The sequence below is a fragment of the Sinocyclocheilus anshuiensis genome, unplaced genomic scaffold, assembly GCF_001515605.1.
Source record: "Sinocyclocheilus anshuiensis isolate Anshui unplaced genomic scaffold, SAMN03320099.WGS_v1.1 scaffold273, whole genome shotgun sequence".
NCBI lineage: Eukaryota > Metazoa > Chordata > Actinopteri > Cypriniformes > Cyprinidae > Sinocyclocheilus > Sinocyclocheilus anshuiensis.
Window position 1 is genome coordinate 421,354 of NW_015540857.1, and position 13,875 is coordinate 435,228.

Genomic DNA, 13,875 nt, shown 5'->3' on the forward strand with positions numbered 1-13,875 from the left:
AAGTCGTAACAAAGTTGCATTTGTCAAATATAAAATCAAAATTACTTTTTTATTTTATATTATTTTTTATCCTTATTTGTCTAAAGTCGATTTTGATATTTTCAACAAATATTATACAATATTTGTATTCATATTTTTCAAATTGCTAAATTATTAGCCATCTCTCTCTCTCTCTCTCTCTCTCTCTCTCTCTCTCTTTCTCTCTCTTTCATTTTTTTAATGAATGTTTTCATGTCTGATTTAATGTAAAACATGTAAGTGTGAGTATTTAATAAAATATCTTTGGGCAAACTATGTTTATCAGCCGTAACACAAAAATAGTCATTGACTGTCGTATTAACCTTCTATATTGGCACATCCCTAAGGTGTTTTTTGTTATCACGCAGTGTTAGATGTCACTGGCGAAATAAAGAAATGTGTTGTCTGAAATGTGTTTGCTCCAGATGGAACGCCCTTGTCCTGGTGGCTGGACCGGGCAGGAGAGAGAAGGACGTACTGGGGTGGATTTCTCCCCGGGGTGCAGCAGTGCGCCTGCAGTCTGGATGAAAACTGCATCGATATGAACCACTTCTGCAACTGTGACGCTGACCGCAGCTCATGGTACGAGCCTTCACTGTTTGCCTGTTTCTACACTGGTGCTCTTTCAGATTTATTAGATTTTGTGTTGTTTGTTTGTATCTGTTGAATATCATCTCAGCACATGTTGACAGTATCAATAGCTGCAGATAGTGAGAGCAGCCGTGTAAACACAGCTATTGTTTGCTTGTGAACAGGGAGAATGACACAGGAGTGCTGTCCTACAAAGAGCACTTACCAGTGACCGAGATCTTGGTAGGAGACACAAACCGAAGCGGGTCAGAAGCTATTTACCGAGTGGGATCTCTGCACTGCTACGGGGACAGTACGTAAGCATACATAGGCTATCTCATTTGTTCACACTTTAGAAATGCACAGAAGTGAATTGTAACACAATAGATGGGAATATGTTTATTTCTGTTGTGATGAAAGCACACTGAGTTTTACAGATTTTACAAAAAAAGGATTCATCTTTTTTTAACCATATGTAATTAGCTCATTTAGAAAATTGTTACTTTACTTTTTGTACTTTTTTATTTGTAGTTACAGTGTTAATTCATTCAGTTGTAGTTACAGTGTTAATTCATTCAGTTTGATTATTTCTGTCAGTGTATTAAAATAATCATGTTTAATATTTTGACTTTTAGCATGCCAACGCATTCAGTTCCTTTTTAAGTGAATTTGTTACATTTACATTTATGAGTCTGACAGATGCTTTTATCCAAAATTATTTGCATTGCAAGCTATAATTTTATCCATGCTTATCCTGGGAATCAAATTCCTGATCTTCTCATTTTAGTGCTGCCTTCTACTGTTTGAGCAACAGTTGTTGCTGTCAGTTTAATAAATGAATTGATCATGCTTAACCTTTTTTTGTGCATTTTTAACACATTAGTCCTATTAATCCCATGTGTTAATGCGTTAATTTTAACAGCCTTAAAATTGTGTATATCTAGAACTTGCAGTCAGATCTTGTCTTCACTTACACAGTCTATCACAACTTAGCTATAAAAGAGTGATATCATTTTTGACAAGACTCCTTAAATTCTAGGTCATAATTAAGTCTTATTATAAGAATATTTTAATGAAAACCATAATCAGTCTCCCCTTACCTCAGGGTTTCTGTGGAACGCCGCTTCCTTCTACCAGGGGTCATCCTACCTGCACTTCCCAACACTTCAGGCCGAGCTCAGCGTCGACATCTCACTCTATTTCAAAACCACGGCTCCCTCCGGAGTCTTCCTGGAAAATCTGGGCACAAAAGACTTCATTAGAGTGGAGCTCAGTGGTGAGTCCCCTTATACTGAGAACTAGACTTTCAAAAAAGTGAAATAACTAACTTTTCAAACGAAGAAGAGTTAAGAATTGTATTTATTTATTTATTTATGTGGTTGGGTTGTAAAATATGACAGTATATATTAAGTGGTCATTTTTTCCTCTGTGCTTTTTAAGAAATAAAATAGATTTTTTTTTGATTATTATTTTTTTTTTTTACATTCAAATTTATATTATATTTGTATATTAATATTTTTTTTAAATATTTGATCACTTAATAAAAATAAATAAATAATTACAATTATTTCTCATAAATTATTTTAAATATATTAAATGTTTATTATTTTTAATATGACATACAGGTGCATCTCAATAAATTAGAATGTCGTGGAAAAGTTCATTTATTTCAGTAATCCATATTTATGTTTTCCTATTTTTTATTTATGTATTTATTTATTTATTTATTTATTTATTTTTTCATGAAATATGATCTGAACATGTTCCCTCACAGGTTTTGTGAGCTTCAACCAATCTATCTATAACGCTTTATCAACACAAATGTGGAATTAAAATTGTAAAAGCCGTGTCATTAGCATTTGCAGCAAAGAGGAGAGGACGTAGCCAGTTTGAGTGGAAAGAGCAGTTTTAGTGAACTGTGCCGCTGAAACCATCAGCTGTGTAATTAATGTACACAGTTCACTGAGGCTGTTCATCTTCATCATACTGCCTGCCTTCATATTTTTTATATATTTTCCCCCAAGTATAAGGCTAATTTTTTCACCAAGACTTGCCAAAATACATTGACTCCATGTAAACAGTGTAGTTGCATTACAACGAGGTGTTGTTTCGTGTCACACTGAACCTTGACTTCTTCCATGGTTCAAAGAACAACTTTGTGCTTGCATATTTAAAAAAAAAATGTGTGTAATATATACAGTATATATATATATATATATATATATATATATATTAGCCCTGCAATTAGTATCTAATAAATGATATACACAAAGTCCTGTTGCATATGTAGTGATTTGTGTGTTTTGTTCTGAATCCCGCAGCACCCTCCGTCGTGACCTTCACGTTTGATGCGGGTAACGGGCCGGTGGTTCTAACGGTAAAGTCTCACGTGCCGCTGAACGACAAGCAGTGGCATTACGTCCGAGCGGAGAGGAATGTGAAGGAGGCATCGCTGCAGGTGGACCAGCTGCCCTTGCGTTTCCTGGAGGCCCCGTCTGAAGGCCACACCCACCTTCAGCTCAACAGCCAGCTGTTCATTGGTAGGCTCCGCCTTGAGTGACAGCTCTTTGCCAGCGGGGCGTAAGAGAATAATATCCCTGTACCTCCACACAGATGCTGCTAATAGAGTTTACATGCTAATTACTGCAATATTAAATTCACTTTCATAATTTTTAGATAAGGTTTTAGATCAGCACTAATAAAGATTTCTGTCTCTTAATTGTGCTTAGTTTTGGTATACTAGTGCTAACAAAGCTTCATGTGTTTTTTTGCACATAATTTTGATGTACTAGCGCTAACAAAGCCTCTTGTTATTTTGCACGTAATTTTGATGTACTAGCTCTAACAAAGCCTCGTTATTTTTCACGTAATTTTGATGTACTAGCGCTAACAAAGCCTCTTGTTATTTTGCACGTAATTTTGATGTACTAGCTCTAACAAAGCCTCGTTATTTTTCACGTAATTTTGATGTACTAGCGCTAACAAAGCCTCTTGTTATTTTGCACGTAATTTTGATGTACTAGCTCTAACAAAGCCTCGTTATTTTTCACGTAATTTTGATGTACTAGCGCTAACAAAGCCTCTTGTTATTTTTATTACGGTTTTGCACTTAATATTGTTGTACTAGCCGCTAACAAAGTGTTCTGTCTTTTTGTGCTTATATTGTTACTCTAGTGCTACCAAAGCTTTGTTTTTTTTTGTTGTTGTTTTGTTTTGTTTTTGCACTTAATTCTGTTGCACTAGTGCTAATGACGTTTTTGTGTCGTTCTGTGCTTAATTTTGTTGTACTAGTGCTAACAAAGCTTTCTGTCTTTTTTGCTCTTAAATTTGTTGCACTAGTGCTAACAAAGCTTTGTTTGTTTGTTTTTTGCTTAATTTTGTTGTACTAGCGTTAACAAACCTTTCATCTTTTTTGCTCTTAATTGTATTGTACTAGCGCTAACAAAGCTTCCTTTTTAAAATAACTGCATTTTTGTCTGTGCAGGAGGCACAGCATCGAGACAAAGAGGATTTCTAGGGTGCATCAGGTCATTAAGCATCAATGGGATGACGCTTGACCTTGAGGAGCGGGCTAAAATGACCCCAGGAGTCAGTTCGGGGTGTCCGGGTCACTGCAGCAGCCAAAACAGCTTGTGCCAAAACAGGGGGAAATGTATCGAGAAGAGCAGTGGCTACGTTTGTGATTGCACACATTCGGCCTATGGAGGACCCAACTGCAAGAAAGGTATGTTAATATTGGCAATAAATCTTTTGCACTAATATTGAATTTGTTTGTATTGACTGTACACTTGGTTTCTAAAATATCATTGGTCCACCACGACAATGTCGAAAAATACCGAAGGATTATGTTCTGTCAAAAGGATTTTCTTTAAGTGCTGACTTTTCAAGTTGAGGGTGTCAATGAAAGAATCTTGTTTGAAATGAATTGCTAATATTCATAATATGTTTTCATTGTGACCGTTGACTGTAGAATTAAGATTGCAGGTTGCATATTCTGATGAAGAATATTGCTTCTTTTTAGCCTTTTTATGAGGCCACACCCTGTTGTAAAAAACAGCATATGCTGGTTAGGTATGTTTTGAAGCATGGCTGCTGGTTTTAGCTGGTCCTTAGCTGGTCTGATGAAGAATATTGCTTCTTTTTAGCCTTTTTATGAGGCCACACCCTGTTGTAAAAAACAGCATATGCTGGTTAGGTATGTTTTGAAGCATGGCTGCTGGTTTGAGCTGGTCCTTAGCTGGTCATGTGCTGGTCCTAAGCAACTAGATCCTGCTCAGGACCAGCACATGACCAGCTCAAACCAGCAGCCATGCTTCAAAACATACCTAACCAGCATATGCTGTTTTTTTTCAACAGGGCAGGCTTGTTTCGCAAAACTATTCCCCCACAAAAATAAGAAAATATTAAGTAAAGAAAAATTATTTGCGCTTAATTTTGTTGTACTAGTGCTAACAAAACTTCCTGTCTTTTTGCGCTTAATTTGGTTGTATTAGCGTGAACAAAGCTATGTCTTTTTTGTGCTTGTTTAACTTGCGTTAACAAAAAGCTAACAAAGTCTTTTTTTTACACATAGTTTTGTTACATATGTGCTAACAAAGCCTCCTTCCTTTTTTGTGCTTAATTTTGTTGTATTAGTGCTTACAAAGCTTTCTGTTTTTTTGCACTTAGTTATATTATACAGCATTTATGCTAACAAAGATTCCTGTCTTTTTTTTGCACTTAATTTGGTTGTATTAGTCTTTTTGTGTGCTTGTTTTTCAACTGCCAGTTATACTATCTTAAAAGCAGGTTGCTCTGTGTTTAACATCATACCAATCCAATATATACACAATAAAATGTCTTAAACAGTTGAGATATTCATAACTAAAATAAGATGCTAACTGGCCGATAATTGACCAACATATCTGTCTGTGGCTGACACAGAAGGTTTTAGATTTTCTTGCAGTTCAAAGGAACAGTTCCTCATCAAAAACAGTTTGTTTCAACTTTGTTATCCTCCTAACTCCTCTACTACATATCAAAGAGCGTTCCAGAAGGAGGACGTTTAAGAGCTCGGCAACCTTGATTTCTGAAGACTGCATTGTGCCCGCAGATTGCACCTGATCAAAGCTGAGCTGGATAAAACATGAGATATTCAGTGCAGTTCTGCTATTCTCTGTCTGTCTCAGCATGGCTCGCGTCCATGACCGTGAACCGCAGTTGTTTGGATGAATTTCGCTCAAAGGGTTGCAACTTGACCAATCCCAGCGGACCCTCCCTTCCCATCACGCTCAATGCTAAACCTCTTTGCTGTCAATACAGCCTTTATCACATTTGATCCTCTGATATGCCAGACAGCTGAGCCAGTCAACGCTCTGTGAATGAGACGGCGTTCTTGGCTTTGCGTTTTCTTTATTGGACTCTAGAGGGATGGTGTTTCTATTCTGATAATATTATGAGTAAATGAACACCATGAGATGCCCAGGGGACGGTTTCAGTCCAAGCATAATTTTGCATTCATTTAAAGTTTAAATGATTCATTTCCTCTGCATTTTCCACTCTGTCCATTCAGCGCCGTGTCCTTGGTGTTCGACAGCACATTAATATGCTGACACGGCCAATCGCCGTCTATGATCTGCCCACAAGCGTTTTGCACCAACATTTTCACGCTTTTGTGTTTTCTTCCTTTCCAGAAGTTTCCGTGTCCTTTGAAAGCGGGTCCTCGGTGACCTACACCTTCCAGGAACCGTTTTCCGTGATGCGCAACCACAGCCGTCAGTCCTCAGCTATCTTCGCCCAAAGCAGCAATTCACGCGAGAGCATCGCCTTCAGTTTCCTCACAACTCAAATGCCTGCCATGCTTCTGACCATCAACACCTATCATCAACAGTACATGGCCATTATTTTGGCTTACAATGGTACTAACATAATATTACTGTTTTTTGCTTCTTTTTTTTAACTGCTATATTGGTGAATCTCTCAAAACATTTTTAGAATATGTTTTAGTCATACTGTATATCATCCCAAATTAATAAAAATAATACATTATATTTAGATTTTTTTTAAATAGACATATTTCACTTCTCATTATTATGCAATAAAAAAATCATTATTAATGTAGAAAACCCACATTCTCTTAAAAAAAAAAAAAAAAGCACATTTTTCGCTTGTGCAAAAAAGTATAATTATTAATGCAAAAAATACTTATGTATTTTGTATAGTATCATGTAAATTATATAGTATTTATGCATCATAGTTTGTTGTACTGCCTTATATTTATGCTAATTAAAATTAAAATATTTAATGTATTTAATATGCAGTAAATTACATTATAATATATTATAATTTTTAAACAATTAACTGAATTTTTTGCTTATTGTGCAAAAAACATGATTATTAATTCAAAAAGCTCATTCTTATTTTTGTTGTATGGACTTTGTGCTTTTATGCTAATTAACATGTAAATATGTAATTTTGTAATATTAATATATTTAATGTATATAATAAAGAAGAATAAATTATATGTATTATTTTTTTTTTTTTTAATATGCATATTTTTCACTTATTATTGTGGGGGGAAAGTATCATTATTAATGCAAAAAATTATCATTACTTTCATGTATATATTAATTAAAACCACCTTGAGATTTAGAGGAATATTATGGTAGTGAGAATGCAAAAAAGGTCCTAAAATAGGTTTTTATAATAGGTATTGGCTAAATTTAGTTCAAAAAAAGTCTATAAATGAATATTATCAGAGGACAATAACAATGACAATACTGAATGCAGCAGGAAAATTGTATATTTCATGTTTATTGAAGATTTAGTCCTGTTATGGCATGTGCCAAATCACAGTGCTGTATTGGCCAATCAGAGCTGTTTTTTGATTACCTTCAAACTGTCAGTAGATGATTACAACAATGATGGTGATGATGATGATTGGAGAGGAGCATCCTTTTCTGTGTTCCTCATATTTCAAAACAGCGGTCAAGCTAGCAATTACCCTCATCAGTGGGGAAGGAAATGAGCCATCCAATGTGCTGTGCTGACTTGATTCTGTCTTACTTACGTCTCAAATTGCATGCGTTTCTCGCGTCTCATTGGCGTCCCGCAGGGAGTTTGCAGATTTGGTATCGGCTGAACAGAGATAAAGAGCCTGACATCTTTACACCAACGTCCTTTAATTTGGCCAACGGAGAGCTCCACAGAGTCCAGATCCATAGAGAAGGAAGGGACATGTATGTCCAGGTAAGTTTTGCATATATTTCGAAGCTAAACAAATTTTAGTCAGTTCTTTGGCAGTTATTAACCTTTTCAATGAATATTTGCACAGTTATGTGTCAACATTATTATAAATCATTGGTCTTTATTCATGAAACATGAGTAGAACAAATGTCTTAATCGTTTACTGAACCCTAACCAAGGCAACGTACATAAAAATGGTTTTATGAACGAATTTGAAGATGTTGCAGGCATGCAACAATTTACATAAGTATGGTTTTCCAACAAATTGCCCTGAAATTCAGTTAAAGATGTGCATTGCTTTCATGCAACAATTTATGTACAAATAGTTTCATGAAAAAACTGACACTGAAATTCGATTAAAGATACTATACATACAAATATTTTTACGAACAAATTACACAGATATTCAGTGTCGTTCACATTCATGCAACAATTTGCACAAGAATAGTTTTCTGAACAATTTACATTGAAATTCAATTAAAGATGTGGATCACAGTCAAGCAACAATTTATGTATGAATAGTTTTAAGAACAAATGACTCAGATATTCAATTAAAGATGCAAGTCGCATTCATGCATCAATTTACATACGAATAGTTTTACGAACACATTACACAGAATTTCAGTCAAAGGTGTAAATCACATTTATGAAATAATTTATGTATGAGCCATTTTGTGAATATATTACACAGAAATTAAAATATTGTATTTTGTGACACATTTTTACATTTTGCACACATTTTAATGTATAGGCCACATTTTTGTGACAAATTATGTCAAATTGGTTTCATGTATAATTTGCATACATTTGAAATAAATGTGTTACATTTTACATAAGAATGGTTCTAAAACACATTATATTCTTGAGACAGTTTACATAAGAATGGTTTTACAAAATGCATTACATAGAAATTTAATGAATGCATCAATTTTAATAATAATGGCTTTCCACTCGTGTTTTATAATTCAGTTCCATTGTTGCTGAGGGAAAGTTGTAGCATCATTAATCACATTCCTCTCAATTGATTTAGATCAGATTTGTTTTCAGTCTGAGTTAAATAAAATACCCTGATGTGCATGGCTGATGATACATTTAAGTTTTGTACCCTGGTAGCAGAGACTTTATGAGCAGTGCTTAAACTCAAGGATGTCATCAGTATTCTTCACGCAGTGTTGCAGATTAACACGTGGCGGCTTTTGTCTCACACCAATAAAATATTTGTAGAATCTTGCGAATGTCACGCCACATCTCTCTCGCTTTCTCTCTGTATCCTTCTCCTTCTTAGATTGATAAAGATACCAATCTGAAATACAGCCTGTCCACGGACAAAGAGATGATCACGATAAGGTCTTTGACTTTGGGGAAAGTCACAGGTAGGCGTTTAATTAAACTCCAAGATTAAAGCTGTGGGTGTGCGAGCTTGTGCTTAACTGACTAATTCACCACACCGAGCCACCTTGAGATAGTTTGATGGGCAAGAACCCTTCATTTAGCACTACATACACTAGTTTGCTTTAGTTTAGCACTATTTGTTCGGCAAATAAGAACTTCCTGAGGTATGGTCTTCTTGCCTCTGTCAGGTCGAGCTGGTGTAGATGAGGAGGTTCTCCAGGCTGGATCGAGAGGTTTCATTGGCTGTCTGTCTTCAGTTCAGTTCAACCATTTGGCTCCTCTCAAGGCGGCCATATTGAATCGAGGCAGCTCGTTGGTCAATGTTCTTGGTAACCTGGTAGAGTCAAATTGCGGAGAGCTGGCTGATAAGTCTTCATCCAGATCTTTGTCAGGTTGGTAAAAGTACCATCTTATGTTTTCAAGAAATGGCAAAATGAATGGAATCAGTGTACAAACAACAAACTTTATTCACAGATCATGCAGACACAGGAAGTAGAGGGAAGAAACTTACGAACGCTGCCCAAAGTGACTCCGCTGTAATTGGTGGTAGGTGGTATTTTTGTAAGGCAAATGTGCTGTAAAATCAAACCTTTTACAAATATTCTCACAAATATATCTTGTCAACTTTCGGTAAGGTGTCTTGAAGGTGCAAAAGATGACATTAAAGGTGTGGTCACATTAGCATCATTTCAGGGGCAAAAAAAGGTCAATTGTTAATAGTGTAGCTATTTATAAAGCATAACTCATGAGAAATGGTGATCTTACCTCTGTTATGAGTCAAGCGTGTATGTGTGTAATTGGAGGTAGGTGCTGCGTTCCTGCTCCATTTTGAAGGCAACCGTGCTGTAAAATCAAACCTTTTTTTACGAATATTTTTGGTAAGGGGTCTTGAAGGTGCAAAAGTTGACACTTAAGGTGTGGTCACATTAGCAAATTTCAGGGGCAAAAATGGTCTATCATCCATCGTCAATAGTGTAGTTATTTATAAAGCATAACTCGTGAGTTACTTTCAAACCAAGCAGCTTTTTGTTGGTCAACATGGCAAATCCTCGTGTCCAATCTGTGTGGCAAAATCTTTCACCTTCATGCGGAATTCCTAATTGTTTGGATTCTTACTGAAATTAGTGCATTTTGCCTGTGAAAATTTGCCAAACAGTGTTAAATGTGCACCTGTCACTATCGTAGAAGTTGCATTCAAATTAAGCAGCTTTCTGTTAGTCAGTGCAGCAAATCTATGTGACCAACTTGAACCAGTTGTGAAATGTGAATGAGGAAATCTTTTGCCTTTGTGCATTAGCACAAGTTCCACTTACTTATTCTGTCTCTCGTAGGTTTGATAGCAGCAGTAGTGCTCATTACCCTCTGCGCCGTGGCCGTGATGACCCGCTTCCTGTACCGCCATCGACACGAGCGTACCCGGCAGATGGCCTCCGTCAAGGAGAAAGATCACCAGCCCAGGCCAGAACTCAGATACCGGGCCGAGTTGGACCTACACAGTGCCATGAGAGACAGCAGGAAAGAGTACTTCATCTGACCTGTGGCGTACGAACCTCGTAACCCCCACTGAGTCGCTGCGACCCTAACGTTCAGTGCCAACTCAGTGGACAGGGATTGGGGACAGGAAGTCAGCTGAGCCTTGTGGACACAGCCAGTGCCCTTCACCCTCCCAACCACTGTCCTTTAGCATCCAGGATTCAGGGAATGGAAAGCACACAACACAGATACGTTGAATTATAGTGGGACGCAGGCAGCGTGACGGATTTTAACAGACCGGGTTTATATCGGTGGTTCTTTGCTGCGGTTTTAGACAAAATGTTCCCAAGAGTTAGAAGATCAGGTGGCTTCAAAGCTCAGAAGCCGTACCCAAACATGGCCTTCAAACGTTTGAAGCGACTCTTTTGCTTTCAGGGCTAATTATTTAACCTGACAACAAAGAGATTACAGAATCTTTTGTGTGCGCACACATGCGAATCACTCTGGCAGACAAACAAACACTCGACGGTCTCCAGTCTGTGGACCGTGACCAATCAAACGGCTCTGGTGCGGTACTAATCCAGCACGAATGGTCTTGTTCAGCCACAGGCGAGCATGATGTAGTGATGCAAATAAAGTGGGTGATGTTACCATTGGGGCTCTTTCACTTCCTCCTTCCTTTGCTCTGTTTTCACTTCATACATTCCCTTCTTATTTCCTTTCCTAAGGAATACTTGAAACGGCATTCGTAATGCATTTAGCTTAACAGTCATGTGACAATTCGCAGAGAGAAAGAACAGGAAATATGACTTGATTGTATCCATGATTGGGTTGTGAAAAGCAGGTGTTATGTTTCAGAATGGAGGTGAGCGATTGGAGGGGAGGGGTTGATGATAGCATTCGAAAAGGAGGCGGAGCAAGTTATTTCATTTAGATAAAAGTTCCCAAAGACTTATTTTATTATTATTTGGAGTAATTTGCACTGAAGAATCATTCAGAATAAGACCATTTAATCATGGTTATGTCATATATTTCAAAGTGAAATTGAAAAAAAAACGTAGGGAGATTTGATTTAGCGAGATTTGATTGGATCATTAAAAGTAGGAGTGATATTGGTCAATATTATTTTTCCTGCCAACTTTGTTACATCAGCAGAAAAGTTGTGGAATAAGTTTTATTAAAAACACTGATTCATGCACAATAAAACTTGGTTCATTTATTAAGAAATTAGACCTACGTAGTGTCAATTTTCATTTCGATTTGTCTGTAAAGACCCCATAAAATGATTTGACGCAGCTTTTGGGACTGGAAATTGAGTATTTCCTGTTGGTGCTTTATTTTAAACAGCGGAAAGCCTTTACAGCATACTTTTCAGCTCAAATGATGTTGCTAATCAGTTGTAGTTGGTATCTGGGGAAGGGAAATTCTCATTCTAGTGGATTTGGACACAAATCTGTGTAGTTCGCAAGACAAGTCCTCAGATTTCTTGGTCTGTTTTGCTAGAAGATCATTGTAAATCTGAAATGCGTAGAGGTGCTTAACGTTTATTTAGTCAACCTTTAAAGGCGTGCTACCATATAAATGGCCTCAAAGCTAATAGACATGATCTTACAAGCCACGGAACTCCAATTTTGATTTCATAGGGTCTTTAAGTAAAGTTATACGGTCAATTTTGATTTTATGTTGTCTTTAAAGTCTAAGACTCGCTCGTTCAGTGCATCTGTTTCTGGTGCTATCACTCTATCACATGCTCTTACAGATTTCCTGTTGGAAGTGTACATCTGATGCACCCTACAGTATCAAGATTGTCCAGGTCCTAATGTGACTCCTAAAATCTGAAGTCAGTGATTGGATCCAAGAAATGTTGTTCCAGAACAAAGAAATATATATATATAAAAAAAAGAATGTTAAAAGGATGCTCTACTTGCATACATCACGTTAAATGGGTCTTAAAAACAAAAGTGCACATGGTTCTACCTACTGACAAAAATAAGCTCTAAAAACATTTTTTTTCTTTAGAAAAAATCTAAACATTATTAAACCAACATAAAAGGATAGAATATAGAGAGTATATGAATTAAGTTTAGTTTTATTACCCTATTGACAGTTCTGTTGTTGTTTCTTGAGTTAAAGGGGTCATATGATGCGATTTCAAGTTTTCCTTTCTCTTTGGAGTGTTACAAGCTCTTGGTGCATAAAGAAGATAATGATCTTTAAAATAGCATCATATGACCCCTTTAAAGATTAATCTATGTTTTATGCTAAATAAATAAACAAACAAACAAAAAACTAAATAAATAGATATATTCTCAATATTAACCTAAATACCTTAAATATTTTCCTTATTTTTACTGGACGAAAAAAACAAAAACAGTGAAAATACTGATATATACAGTATAGATGCTTAAGAACCTGAAATAAGGCCCCAATGTTCCCCAAACAAGTAAGAAGAGACATTTAATTTTATGTTTACCGGTGTAAAGTCTCATATGCTGATCAGAAATGGCCATGATGTGTTTTCCGGGAACACAATGTTCCCTGTGAATCACAGTTGCAATGAAGGGAAGGTTTCGCATTGGAGTGCATCAAACCAGTCCACAATAAACTCTTAGACTGGGAATATGAGAATTCATTCTGTACTGGTGGGACCTGATTCTATTGCATTATATTCCAGCGGAACCAAGTAATGGAGTCAAAATATCATTCACAGCCTTTTAAAGGTTGCCAGGTCTTTCCCGTATAAGCCTCAAATATGTCTTAGATCATATTATGATTGCTTTCTCAGCGCTATGAGATATAATCTAAATATAATTGGTTCCTGGACTCAACATGATAAAAAAAACTGTTCTGAACAGAATAGCATAGGAAAGGGTCAAGATGTGCAGATTCCTCCGATAATACCCACAATTCACCAGAGCAAAGCTTCGAGGTGGTATCTAATCATCGCCCCACCCAACCCCCTCATTTGTCATTTTCAGTGGCGTCAGGACAAAGAATCAGTAATGCTAGATATTTATCTAGCCGTGATCTATGTAAATGTCACTCCCGCCATGGAACAGAGATGATAGATCCTCTCTCAAACAGCCCTGGGCTCAGAACTGAGTCCGATTTACAGCTAAATCCATCACAGCATGGATAAACACCAGCCGGAATGTTGTACCATGATTGACTCATTCCTCTCATTAGATTTCGGTGCGT

At 36.7% G+C, this 13,875-nt stretch overlaps 1 pseudogene; it reads left to right on the forward strand.

The window, feature by feature from the left end:
- The window catches only part of LOC107687883 (contactin-associated protein-like 5), a 98,582-nt pseudogene extending 87,255 nt beyond the window's left edge, over positions 1-11,327 (forward strand).
- Positions 11,328-13,875: the final 2,548 nt, after the last annotated feature.